General features: G+C 35.4%; 1 protein-coding gene across 1 annotated transcript in view; it reads right to left on the bottom strand.

Moving 5' to 3' along the window:
- Nucleotides 1-13,259, bottom strand: part of SEMA3D (semaphorin 3D) — a 198,248-nt gene that overhangs the window by 121,900 nt on the left and 63,089 nt on the right. The window lies entirely within an intron of this gene.

Consider the following 13,259-nt stretch of genomic DNA (forward strand, 5'->3'; position numbering starts at 1 on the left):
ATATTATTTAATTTGATCCTCAAGGAGAACCAGAATTATCACTAATTTCCAGATGAGAAAACCTAGACTCAGAAAGAACAAATAATCACTCTAATGGAGCATGAACAGTACAGGCCAAGAAAAAGCTGAAACCTATCTAGGTCTTCTAACTCTAAAACCCATCAGCCACTACAGCTGTAATTTATATTTTAATATTTACTATTACTTAGAAAAACAATATTCGTTTTCAAAACAACTCTACTTACATTTATGGAATATACCCACAGACAAGTTCACTTCTATTACTTCTTGCACTTCACCATTCCATCGGGATTACCGAAATATTTTTCTTATTTTCTCTATGGTGTCTGGCTCACTGTGGCTTTAGTCAAATAAGCCTCTTTATGAGTATCTTTCTTTATAAGTAAAAAGCACTTTAGTTCTAATTTATGTGTCTTTTGAATTAATAGGATTAAATCAACATGGTTAAAGGACTCTTACAAAAATACAAAATGTATATTACCAGTTCTCAAACAGAGAGCCATTTGTCAAATTTTGTGCTAAAAAGACTCAGCAACATTCATTTTAAAAATGTCCATAAATTTATATTTTTACACATGTATTGAAAGAATCTCACTGTAAAAATTCCTTTAATAAGACCCAAGGAATTAGAGCCAAAGTTTAGGTAAGTGAAGTCATAAAACAAGCAGTTTCATATAAAAATTTTTATCTCCTCAATAATTTATAGAATAGTAAACCAACTACATAAAAGATCTGCTCAAAGAAAACTTTTTTTAACCAAACAAAAAAATAGTTGACTGGGTTTAATCTCAGAAAATATTGACTTGACTTAAGCTATGACACTTCTAAAGTCCCTTGCACGTTAATGCATAACCAAAGACACAACCAAAGTGTCCCACGATATAGCTCTCTTTACCCTGCTAGGGCAGCACCACTGACCACTACAAACCTCAGTGATTTTTATGTAGCTCCTTAATTCGAGGAATTCTTTTTGTATGGTATTTGTATGTCAATATGACATCACATATCACCTCATATTACTGTGTAACTTCCACCACTCTGTGAACCTCCACAGATTAATAATGTCTAGAACAGTGTTCCACATACACTTAAATAGGTATTATTATTAACTAATAGGATTGGATACAGGTAAGTTGTAGTATAAACACTATTGAACTGAAAAGCAGGAGATTTGGATAAATTTTTTAAATTATTTATTTATGTGATCCTGGAGTGATTATTTAATCTTCTTTGGGTTTATTTCCAAATCCTTTTATGTCAATTTTCTAAACATATAGTACTTACAGCCTATATCACTGAACACATCCCTCCTTAAACATATTTTATATCTGTTTACCCTCTCTTTCTATCTAGACAAAAGTTTACACTGATAATGAACCAGATAACAGTTTACTATGCAAAATAAGCCACTTTTATTTACATATGTTCTAAAAGTATCCTGTTTATAGAGAAACAAATGAAGTCTCATTAATAGTTTCTTTCATCTCATATCTCTTCTAAATCACCAATTATTTATTTTTTTAGATTATGTCAATTAGCATATAAATATGTTGTTATTTAGCACAAGAGGAAAACAAGTCTCTTGATACACTGTCCTTCCAGCTACCACTGTCCATATCTCCATTACAGGAAAAGTCCTTGAAAAAATTATCTATAATTGTCTCCAGTCCCTTAGCCTGTAAGAATCCATCGTAATTGTGCTATGGCTCCCACACTCAGAGATACTGTTCTCATACACAACAATGAACTTTTGTTGTTAAATCTAATGTTCATTTTTACTTGGCATCTTTCATAACACATTAGCTGAATATGACACTGCTGATAATCCCTTTCCATTTACTTTCTTCATTTAGCTTCCTCTATACTACAACTCGTGATTTTTCTCCTATAAATCTGGGCATTTCTTTTCAGGTGACTTTGATGTTCATTCCTCCTTTCTCTAATTTCCTGACTTGAGAGTATTCCAGAACTCAATCCTCCAAATTCCTCTACATCCCTTAGTCATCTCACAGAGTCTCATGGATGTAAAAATGTCTATAGGCTAACTGCCAAAATCATATCTCCAATTGATAGCTCCCATACACTCCAGAAATTATATACTCAAATGCCTTCTTGACATCTCACTTAGGTATCTAATAGCCTCCTCAAAAAATTATGTCCACTTGATCTCCCCAAACTTACTTCTTTCACAGTCTTCATCAGCTCAATTAATAGTAACTCCATCCTTAGACCAAAAAAAAAATATATATATATATCATGGAGTCAGATTTGACTTCTCTCTTATTTCATATCCAATCAATCCATGAACAAATACTGTTGGCTTTACCTTCATATCCTCTTCTCCTCCCTCCACTGCAACCAGTCTGGTCCATAGATGATCATTTCTCACCTGGATTACTGCCATAGCCTCAAACCTGGTTCCCTATTTCTCAGATATCTCCCTTTCAGTGCATTCACAACATAGGAACTAAAGTTTCTACAATGAGAGTCAGATCATGTCACCTCTGCGCTCAAAATTCTCCAGTGGATTCCCAGAAGACTTAGACTAAAAGTGAGTCTTTTAACAATGGCAACAGTGGAAGGACTAATCCTTCTTCCCTCTTACTAACTCTCTGATTTAAACAATCTTCTCCTTTCTGACATCCCACTGCTGTTCAGCCATACTGTTTTCTTTAGGATCCTTGAACATGCTGGACATCTTTTCACCTCAGGACCTTTGTACTTGCTGTTCCTTTTGCATATATACAGAAGGTGCCAAAAAGCATACACATTTTAAGAAAGGAAAAAACTGTATTAAAATTGTAATACTTAATATATACCAATAACAAAAAATGAATACAAGTGATGTGTATACATTTTTTTGGCACCCACATTATATATTCCTTTCCCAATTATCTGCATGACTCGCAACTGTTCTTTAAGTATTTGTGAAAACATCACTCTGTCAGTGATCTCTTCCCTGACCACCACATTTCACTAATACACCCTCCACCACTCTCTAGCTAACTTTCGTGATTCATTTTTCTCCATAGTACTTATCTTCGATCTTGCTATGTAATATACTTATGTATGATCTGCCCTTCTATACCAGAATGTAAACTATGTGATGACAGGAAATTTTTCCTCTTCTATTTACTGATAGGCCCCTTGTTGCCAGAATGAGTCCAGAAACATAGTGAACATTCAGAAGCTATTGTTATAAACTGTAGACAGTTGACTATTACATGCAAAATGAAATTATTTTTGAACTCTCAAACAAATGGAAGCCCAACTGCACAGCTTCAGTTTAAGAGAAAATATGCCTGGGAAAACAAGTGAGTCCATTCAAACATACTACATTCACCAAAATTAAATCATCAATGGCTTGATATATATAAAATATGGGAATTTGCACTATGAGATTGATAATGCTTCTTCATTAAGTACTTTAGGGGGAGGTTTTCAGAGCAAGCCATTTTCTTTCCCATGAATTTGACCACACAAAATGCCCACGTTAGATAGCATCATGTAGTCTGAACTTCTGAATGATTTTATGATTTATTTTTACCCACTCTGAGGGCTACCAAGTACTCAAAGACACAACTTTAATCAAGGTCAACAATGATGACTTTTTAAATGTAAGAGCTTGTTAACAACTGGAAGACAACAAAGGTAAAAATACTGAAAGTACCTTGAATAAACTCACAATTTGTGGATGGTTATTTGATTAAGAGAAACTAACTGTAGTAGAAAATGCCTTGGGAGTAAACAGAAGTAATTGTAATATATGTTGCAAATTCCCAAGAGGAAATTATGCAATATTTTTCAAACTTGTTTACATAGGGAAACCTTCAGTCTTGTAACAACCATTAACATCTAGCAAGATAATGACATTGCATAAAAAAAAATATTGACAGCATATTAAATGCTTACTATGTCAAACACTGTTTTAGGTGCTTTACATGGATCAATGTACCTTCACAACAACCTTATCAGAAATAAATAAATTAGCAATAGGTGTACAGTGCAGTGACCAGGCATCTACATCATCCCTGAGGTGGTCTCCCTAACAAGACAAGTGTCCATCAGATACCCTACAAAATATTTACAACATTATTGATTGCATTCCCCAAACTGATGATGTAGATGCCTGACCACTGCACTGTACACCTGACGCTGAAGCTGAACAATAATGAATGTCAACTACAATTTTATATATATATATATATATATATATATATATATATATATATATATATATATATATATTTATTTACAAGAAGCGGAGCACAGCATTAGGAATAGAGACAGTGGAAATGTAATGGCTGTGTGCAATGTCAGAGGGGTAGTGGATGGGGGAGGGGGGATGTCACTGTGGGAGGGATATAAATGATAACTGTCTATTGCATGGTTTTGTGCACCTGAAACTAATAAAAAAAACTGTTATAAAAATAAATAAAATAAAGTAAAAAGAAATAAGTCAATGAATGCATTTAGATTTACTGTTAGATTTACTCTGTTATGAACAAGAAAATTGCAGCACAGAAAATAAAACTCCAAATACCTCACAGTTAGTAAGAGCAGTTAATACCTAGCAGTTTGACTTCAAAACCTGCTTCCTTCCACTGCTACATCATACCTAATTGAGATAATCAAACTAATATTAGATTAGTCAAATCAAATCAATGAGTTAGATGATTCAAATAGCCATGAATTTCTAATTGAGACACATGCCAGATTTCACAGATAAATAGAGTAATTTTTAAATAAAGAAAAAGTATATAGACTTACCCACTCATTTCTCAAAAACTTCCAACTAAACAAAGAACCACTGTATCAAATATATTAATGTTTCATTATACAGTAGCAAAAACAAAAATTAAATATGATTTCAAGTTTTTCCTTTCTATGCATATACATGAAAGTTTTAGAGGAGCAAAAAAGAATTAGTACTATTGGTAACTATTGAAAAAAGCATATTGCCAAAGCAAAAATAGTTGAACTTTGTATTTTTTAAAAATATACTGATAACTATGTCCCTGAATATATAAAGTTTCCCTCAAGGGTACAAGGTGGCAAGAGCATGAGCCTTGAACTAGAGAGATGTAAATACACTACATAGTTCTGCCACTTAATAGCATCTTGGTTTGGGGGCAGGCCTTAAAGCTCTGAGCCTCAGATTTCTTATCTATAAAATGCACATAAAATGGTTTTCAGGGAGTCATAAAACTTAGACATGATAAAGTCTAAGTAGGGTACCTGCACCCAGACACTCTCTTGCTTTGTAATTTCCATAGAACTTCCCACTATTTAAAATGATATTGTTTATTTGTTTACTTGTTCAGTATTAGTCTCCCTATCTGGCAAAGAAATTCAAAGAAGACAGTGACTTTTCCCTCACCAAGACAGTGTCAGGTACACAGTAGTTGCGCAATACATATTTGGGGAATGGGTGAATATATATTAAATAGTACATGTGGGTTTTTCCTTCCTGATGTCTCATATGCATAGGTTCCATGCTGACTAGCTGGTGTTTTTGTAGCTTTACTGTGATTCTTTGAGACAGCAAAAGTTTTTTTTGGGAAAATATTCGAATGTAATTGATAGCTGAATTCTCATTGTGCTATGCTCAAAAGGCTGTAGTAAGAAAACAAACTACACACACATACACACACACACGGCAGGTTTATAATTATATCTATATCTATAGCTATAATGAGCCAATCAAATGTAAGTTAATACTAAAATCTAAAATAGGAAAGAAAAAGAAAGGCTAAAGAGAAGATATAAAAAAGAAAACAGAAGAAAGTATAATTAATTTTAAAGATGAATCTTTGCAAATTGGTTAACTTCCATTTTCTCTTACCTTTGCAAAGTTTTTGTCCATTTTCTCTTTAGCTATATCACCTATCTTATATTCTGGAGTTTTCCAAACAAATAACATTACAGATACTAATGATTCCTGCATATAAATATCTTTAACCTATGTGAGTTCCTTCCTGATGATTGTGAGATAGAAAAGGTTAACACTATTACAAGATTGAAGTAGGTCGTATCTCAAAAATTTTTGTTACTACATCTGTAGTATAAACTTTACAAGTTACTGTGAGAAGCGCACCTTGTAGGAATATATATATATGGCTATACATACATACATACATACATACATACATACATACATACATATCCAGCAATATAGAGCATCCTGAAAATCCAGAAATATAAAACATCCTGATCTCTAAGGTTCCTTACTTGTTACTCAAGAAACAGATTTAACATGAATAAATGTGCAAGAATTCAAAATATGCAACTGAATAGAAATCTCTTTATACAACAATAGAACAAAACAAGCTCCTGTGGATTTAAAGGTTCAAAGCTAAGTCTTTATCAAAGAACATTCTTTGGATAAAATGGTTATTACATTTCTGTTGGCCTTTAAGAAATCCCTCAAAATAATCTTGCAGCTGTTCAAAGTAGCTAACTCTTCTGATACTGTACTGGCTGTATCTTTGGTTAACACCTAAGGAAGTATGAATTGTGAAAAGCAGAAAAACAAAGCTGATTTTGTGACCATAAAAATTAGTTTCTTTGAAAATAAAATTGATTTTTCATCTTGGCTGATTTTTCTTACTTCACATTTTGGCACTGTTTCAGTACCCAAGCACAAACTTTTATAAGACTCTCTCAAAACTACCTAAGCAATGGGTGGTACTAGCTGATCTCAATTCATTAGAGTCACACAAGAAAGAAAGATAGAAAATGCCAAGGGAGAGTTGTGATTATTACCTCAAAAGTCAAAATGCAAACAGTTTTCCTCACCAAACCCTCAAGTAGCAGTAATTTTTATGCCATAACTTTGTTTATTCAGAAATAGACCACTTTTCAAAAGTAATGTGTCAGGATTTCAACTACTTCCCTTCTAAACTCTCAGATATGGTACAAAAGAAGTGAATAAGGAAACAGTTGAAATTCTTGAAAGTAGATGGGATAGGTAGACTTCATAGTACTTACTGAACTGATGATTTCCAAAGAGAGGACCCCACATTCTTTATAGTAGAAAAAGGAGTCTTCCCTAAGGGTTGTCAGTAATTCTCCTAGCCAAAATGACTCCTCTATTATTAGCATACCTATGGAAATGAATGGCTAGTAGCAGCCATGGAGAGCCAGTAGAAATGTTGGATATGCCTTCATGGGCACGCATGTGCATGAGCATGTGTGTGTTTGTCTATTGAGGGTAGGCTGGGAGGACATTTCCATAATTCCTACCCTGCTACTACTTACCAGTCTTTGATATGTAGACAACCTACTTGTAGATAAAAACTTAAAAAATGTAGCATTTCAACACTATACTGAATATGAGCCCTGAAAAGAATAGCTCTTACTGTGTTTAATCCAACACCTGTAACAGTTCTCCTTTTATAAAAGCACTAGATGCCGAGAGCAGTGAGACTTTATGGGGAGATAAATAAAACAAGATTTTGAACTTTTATAGGATTGGCTACAAGTCCAAAATATATATTCACACAATACCACACACACACACACACACACACACACACACACACACACACACACACGGATAAACTAATCAGTAGCAGCTATAAGGAATTAACATGATTTTCTATTTTAAGGATTGAACTGTTATTTTCAAATGATCAGCTTACCACACTTGATTTAATATTTTACAATTGAATGAAATTTTGATTATGAATACAAATAATCACAGTGACAATCTACTTTTCTTTTTTTTTTTTTTTCCATAAATTGATCAAAGGCCATAAAATCCCAGAAATCTGTAAATCTCTTTTGGCCACCAAGTGATCTTAAACAGAGCATGTGGTCTTTCAACTCCATTTAAATTTGACAATTGAAAATCAACATCAGTTAGTCAAACATCAGCAAGATGCTTCTGTAAACTTTAAAATTCACTCTGGTAGGTAAATGCCTCAGGGGAGAACTACTTAAATCTAGGGTCTAAGAATAAGGATTAGGTTCCTAGGTTCTATGCAGCACTGAACTGACTCAGGAGCTGAGCCATGAACTAATTTGAGACCTTGGAAAAATATCTCCATTTCTTAGCACTTCAGTATCCTCATACATAAGAAGGGAATGCTATAAAAATTCACGCCTCACAGGGTGTTGATGAGGATGAAATGACATAATTCACACAGTACTGATATCAATGCTTTACTCAAAATGAATCTAGGTTTACTGATTATTAACTATTATTAAAGTTTATTTGCAAGTCTGATTTATTTTGCATTGTTCACCCTTACCAATGCAATATTCTTGTTATTCACTATGTCATAGAAACAAGATAACATTCCTTATTATTCCTTTAATCTCTTTATTTTCAAACTCTCTATATTTTTTGTTTGATTTTTAATATTTGTTTTCTGTTCTTTTCTTAAGGTAATTTTGAATACAGGAAAATAAACAAATATGACATGCAATATTACGGGTTGTGAAAAATACATATACTTGGGTGATCCACATTTCTATCAGGACAGAGAACATTTCCATAATCTCAGAAAGTTTCCTCTCTCATCCCTTTCCAGTCAATCTTCCCTTCAACAGACAAAGCCAATGTTCTGATTTCTTTAAATTGTAAATTAGTTTTCTCTGTTCTAGAAATTGTAGAAAATATAAAAGCTCAAAAATAGTATGTGGCCTTAACTCTTTAATTCATGAGATATAAATTCCAAACAAACATCAACACAGAAAATGTGTAGTAAGTATAATATGTTAGTTCCACTTCCACTTACATTTGACATCAAATTAGCTTGTATTATTGATATTCAATTTGAGCTGAAAATATGTTGTCTTGAAGATCGAGGATATCAAAACTGCTAGCATAATTTTTACCTGCCAAGTTCAGAATAAAGAAGTCTGATTCTCCCACCTCCCTCTCATTATTTAAGTATTAAAGAAGCCAAGCGTATATCATAGAAAAGAAAACAAAAGAAATAAATATTTGAGTGCAAAAATGGCTCTCTCTCTCTCTCTCTCTCTCTAAGATATTACACATACACACACACATATATATATATATATATATTATACATACATACACGTACGTACAAATACATATTATACATACATATACACAAGATGATTAAATATAACTCATAGCTTTGCCTTTATATTATTTTTAACACTTACAAACAAATAGCAGATTTCATTTCTTAAATATCATGTTTCCCCAGTCTTATATAATATAATGTTAGATAAACCCAGTCTTATAGTATAGTAAAATAAGACCGGGTCATATATTAATTTTTGCTCCAAAAGACGCATCAGAGCTGATGGTCTGGCTAGGTCTTATTTTCAGGGAAACAGGGTAGTTTTTTCACCTCTATAGTTAAGCCTTTCACATTGCCTTTTTAAAATACTAAAACATGTATTTGTTTGAGATGTCAAAGTATTTTACTGTGTTAATCATTTTGAAGATACTTTACTGTTTTAAAAAAAAAATCCTCTTCAGAGGAGATCCAAGATGGTGGAATAGATAAAGGCTATGTTTGCCTCATCCTTTGAACACATCAAAATAACAACTAAATTAGAGAACAATCAACCAGGAGAACCACTTGACATCTAGCTGGACAGAAGTTTTATAACCAAGGACATAAAGAAAAGCCACGTAAGACTGGTAAGGCATGCAGAGACACAAAACAGGCGGGCCTCAACCTTCCATGTGGCAGATGAAAATTGCGAGGGATATCTCAGCCACAGAAGTTCCCCATGAATGAGAGAGGGACACCAGTCCCCACACCAGGCTCCCCAGCCCAAAGTACTGATGTCGGGAAGAAGAGCCCCCACAACTTCTGGCTGTGAAAAACAGTGAGGACTCCGATCATCCAGGTGGGATGGAAGGCTGCAGGAAACCCAGACACGCTATTAAAGGGCCCACACAGGCACTCCCCCTGTGCTCTGGCGTAGGGATGGTTACTCTGTGAGCACCAGAGACAAATGGGGACAGACAGAGTTGTGTAACTTCAGGGCGAGGACTGGACAGGCCATCCCATTTGCCCTGTGTGGAGCCCTTCCCCCATGCAGCCAGCAGGCAGGCGCCACATTTCCTGTGATGAGCCCGTCCCCACAGGCCAAACCTGAATCAGATTGGCCTGGTGAGCTCCACTGCTCCACTCTTCTGACTCACTGAGACGTTGCCGCGTCCACCTTGAAGACCATACGAGGCTTTATCAGTGGCTGAACCTTAAGTGAGCTGGCAGGTGACGGCAGGCCTCGGGGTATCCTGGCTTTTTGTGGAGCAAGTGGCAGCCCGGTACTACTGGCAGCCGTCTTTCATTCACAGCATGGCCTCTCCCACATGCCTCCAGGTCCAGCAGAGGCAGCTACCAACTGTGGATAGCTTTGTAGCTCCTACCAGGTAATCCCCAACCCCTCAGTCACAGACAGTGGCTGGACTCAAGCCTCTGACAAGAGTCTCCAGAACCAACATACTTGGAGGTTGGCTTCAGACCACAGCAGAGTACTGCCCAATTATTCCCACAAACAGCACACACAAAGGGCAGTCTCGACAGGAACCAGAGCCTGCTGGGGAAATCCCACTCCATGGGGTAAGCCCCCTGCACAGTAGCCTATAAGATATGGATCTGGCCAAACCCCACAGCCAGTCAGCCTGAGGGTCAAACCCATCACTGACATGCCGACAGCAATGGAGGCTCAATAGGAGAGCACACACGACCCATACAAGGGACACTCCTGGAGCACCCAGCTCAGGTGACCAGGGAGACTGTGCCACTGGGCCCCACAGGGCCCTACATAAGTCCACTTGGCAAGACTGGGAGACAGCAGATCTACCTAATACATAGAAACAAACAGAGAGGCAACCAAAATGAGAAAACAAAGAAATGTGTCCCAAATGAAAGAACAGGATTAAACTCCAGAAAAAAGAACTCAACAAAATGGAGGCAAGCAACCTACCAGATACAGAGTTCAAAACAGTGGTTATAAGGATGCTCAAGGAACTTAGTGTGAACTTCAACAAAGAGATAGCAAGCATAAAAAAGGCAATAGAGACCATAAAAAAGAACCAGTCAGAAGTGAAGAATACAATAACTGAAATGAAGAATGCACTAGAAGGAATCACCAGAAGACTAGATGAAGCAAAGGATCAAACCAGAGATTTAGAAGACAAGGTTGCAGAAAACACCCAATAGGAACAGCAAAAAGAAAAAGGAATAAAAAAAAAAACGAGGATAGTTTAGGAGACTGCTAGGACATCAAGCATAACAACATTCACATCATAGGGGTACCAGAGGAGAAGAGAGAGCGCAAGGGCTTGGGAACCTATTTGAATAATAAATAAAAACTTTCCTAACCTGATGAAAAAAATAGACATACAAGCCCAGGAAGTGCAGAGTCCCAAACAGGATGAACCCAAACAGGCCCACACCTAGATACATTATAATTAAAATGGCAAAGCTTAAAGACAAAGAATCCTAAAAGAAGCAAGAGAAAGGCAACCCGTTACTTAGAAGGCAGCCTCTATAAGACTGTCACTGATTTCGCAACAGAAATTTTGCAGCCCAAAACGGATTGGCACAATATATTCAAAGTGATGAAAAGCAAGAACCTACAATTAAAGGTATTCTATCCAGAAAGGAGTTCATCACCACCAAACCAGTATGACAAGGAATGTTACAGGGACTTCTTTAAGATGGGGGAAAAAATAAAAAATATAAATAATAAAACGGCATTAACTACAAATCTATCAATAATTGCTTTCATGTAAGTGGATTAAATGCTCTAATCAAAAACATAGCGTGGCTGGATGGATAAGAAAACAAGACCCTTACATATGCTGCCTACAAGAGTCTCACTTCAGGTTGAGAGACACACACAGACCAAAAGTAAAGGGATGGAAAAAGTTATTTCATGAAAATGGAAATTTAAAAAAAAAGAAGCTCGGGTAGCAATACTTATAACAGACAAAATAGACTTTAAAACAAAGGCTATAACAACAGACAAAGAAGCACCCAGTAATCGCACTTCTGGGTATTTATCTGAAGAAACCCAAAATGCTACTTTGAGGGAATGTGTGTATCCATATGTTTATTGCAGCATTGTTTACAACGGCCAAGAAGCGGAGGCAGGCTTGGTGGTCTGTCGACAGAAGAATGGGTAAAGAGGAGGTGATATATATATATATATATATATATATAGTGGAATATTGCTCAGCCAAGAAAGGGAATGGGTTTTTGTCATCTTTGGTGGCATGGATGGACTTGGAGGGTATTGTGCTGAGTGGAGTGTGTCAGGCAGAGAAAGAGAGATGCAATGTGATTTTCCTTATATGTAGAATCTAAAGAACAAAATAAACAAACAAAACAGAAAGACTCATCTGGTTGCCAGATGGGTGGGGTGTTGAGGGGATATGTGAAAAAGGTGAAGGGATTAAGAAGTACAAATTGGTAGTTACAAAATAATCATGGAGATGTAAAGTAACGCACAGGGAATATAGGCAATATTATGGTAATAACTATGTATAGTGCCAGGTGGGTTCTAGACTTGTCAGGGAATCACTTCTTAAATTATATAAATGTCTAACCACTATGCTGAACACCTGAAATTAATACAGAATAATTAATTTTCTGTATTTCTGTATTTCTAAAATACAGAATAATAATTAATACAGAATATTGAAGGTCAACTGTAACTGAAAAATTTTAAATGGGGGGGAGGTGAAGGGCAAGAAGTAGTCCAAATTTTCAGTATAAAACAATTAAGTCACATGTAATGTACAGCATAGGGAATATACTCAATATTATTGTGATAGCGTGGTACAGATTCAGAGGGTTGCTGGACTTATCATGGTGTTCACTTCCTCAGGTATATAAATTTTGAATAACTATCGTGTACACCTGAAACTAATATAATATTATATACTAACTATATTTTTAATAAAAATATGTTTTAAAAATCCCCTTGAGTGATAAAGTAATTAGTGGCAACTATATGGGATTAACGTTTTATTTTTTATTTTTATGGATTGGTTTAAACGCAAAATTGATTACAACTTGCAGACCAAAATTTCCTAATTTTGCTAATCAGTAGTTGATTATTGTGAATAACGGGGTGAAAAGTGTATGTATGTGAACAGTTTTGGCACCTATTTTCCTCACAAAAATAACAATGCAGCTTTGTGTTCTCTAATAATAATTTTATTAACTGATGCCAATACTAAAAACATTTCCATGAAACCAATATGCATTTCTAAATAAAATAAATACAAT

Source organism: Rhinolophus sinicus, linkage group LG09 (assembly GCF_036562045.2).
Source record: "Rhinolophus sinicus isolate RSC01 linkage group LG09, ASM3656204v1, whole genome shotgun sequence".
Taxonomy (NCBI): domain Eukaryota; kingdom Metazoa; phylum Chordata; class Mammalia; order Chiroptera; family Rhinolophidae; genus Rhinolophus; species Rhinolophus sinicus.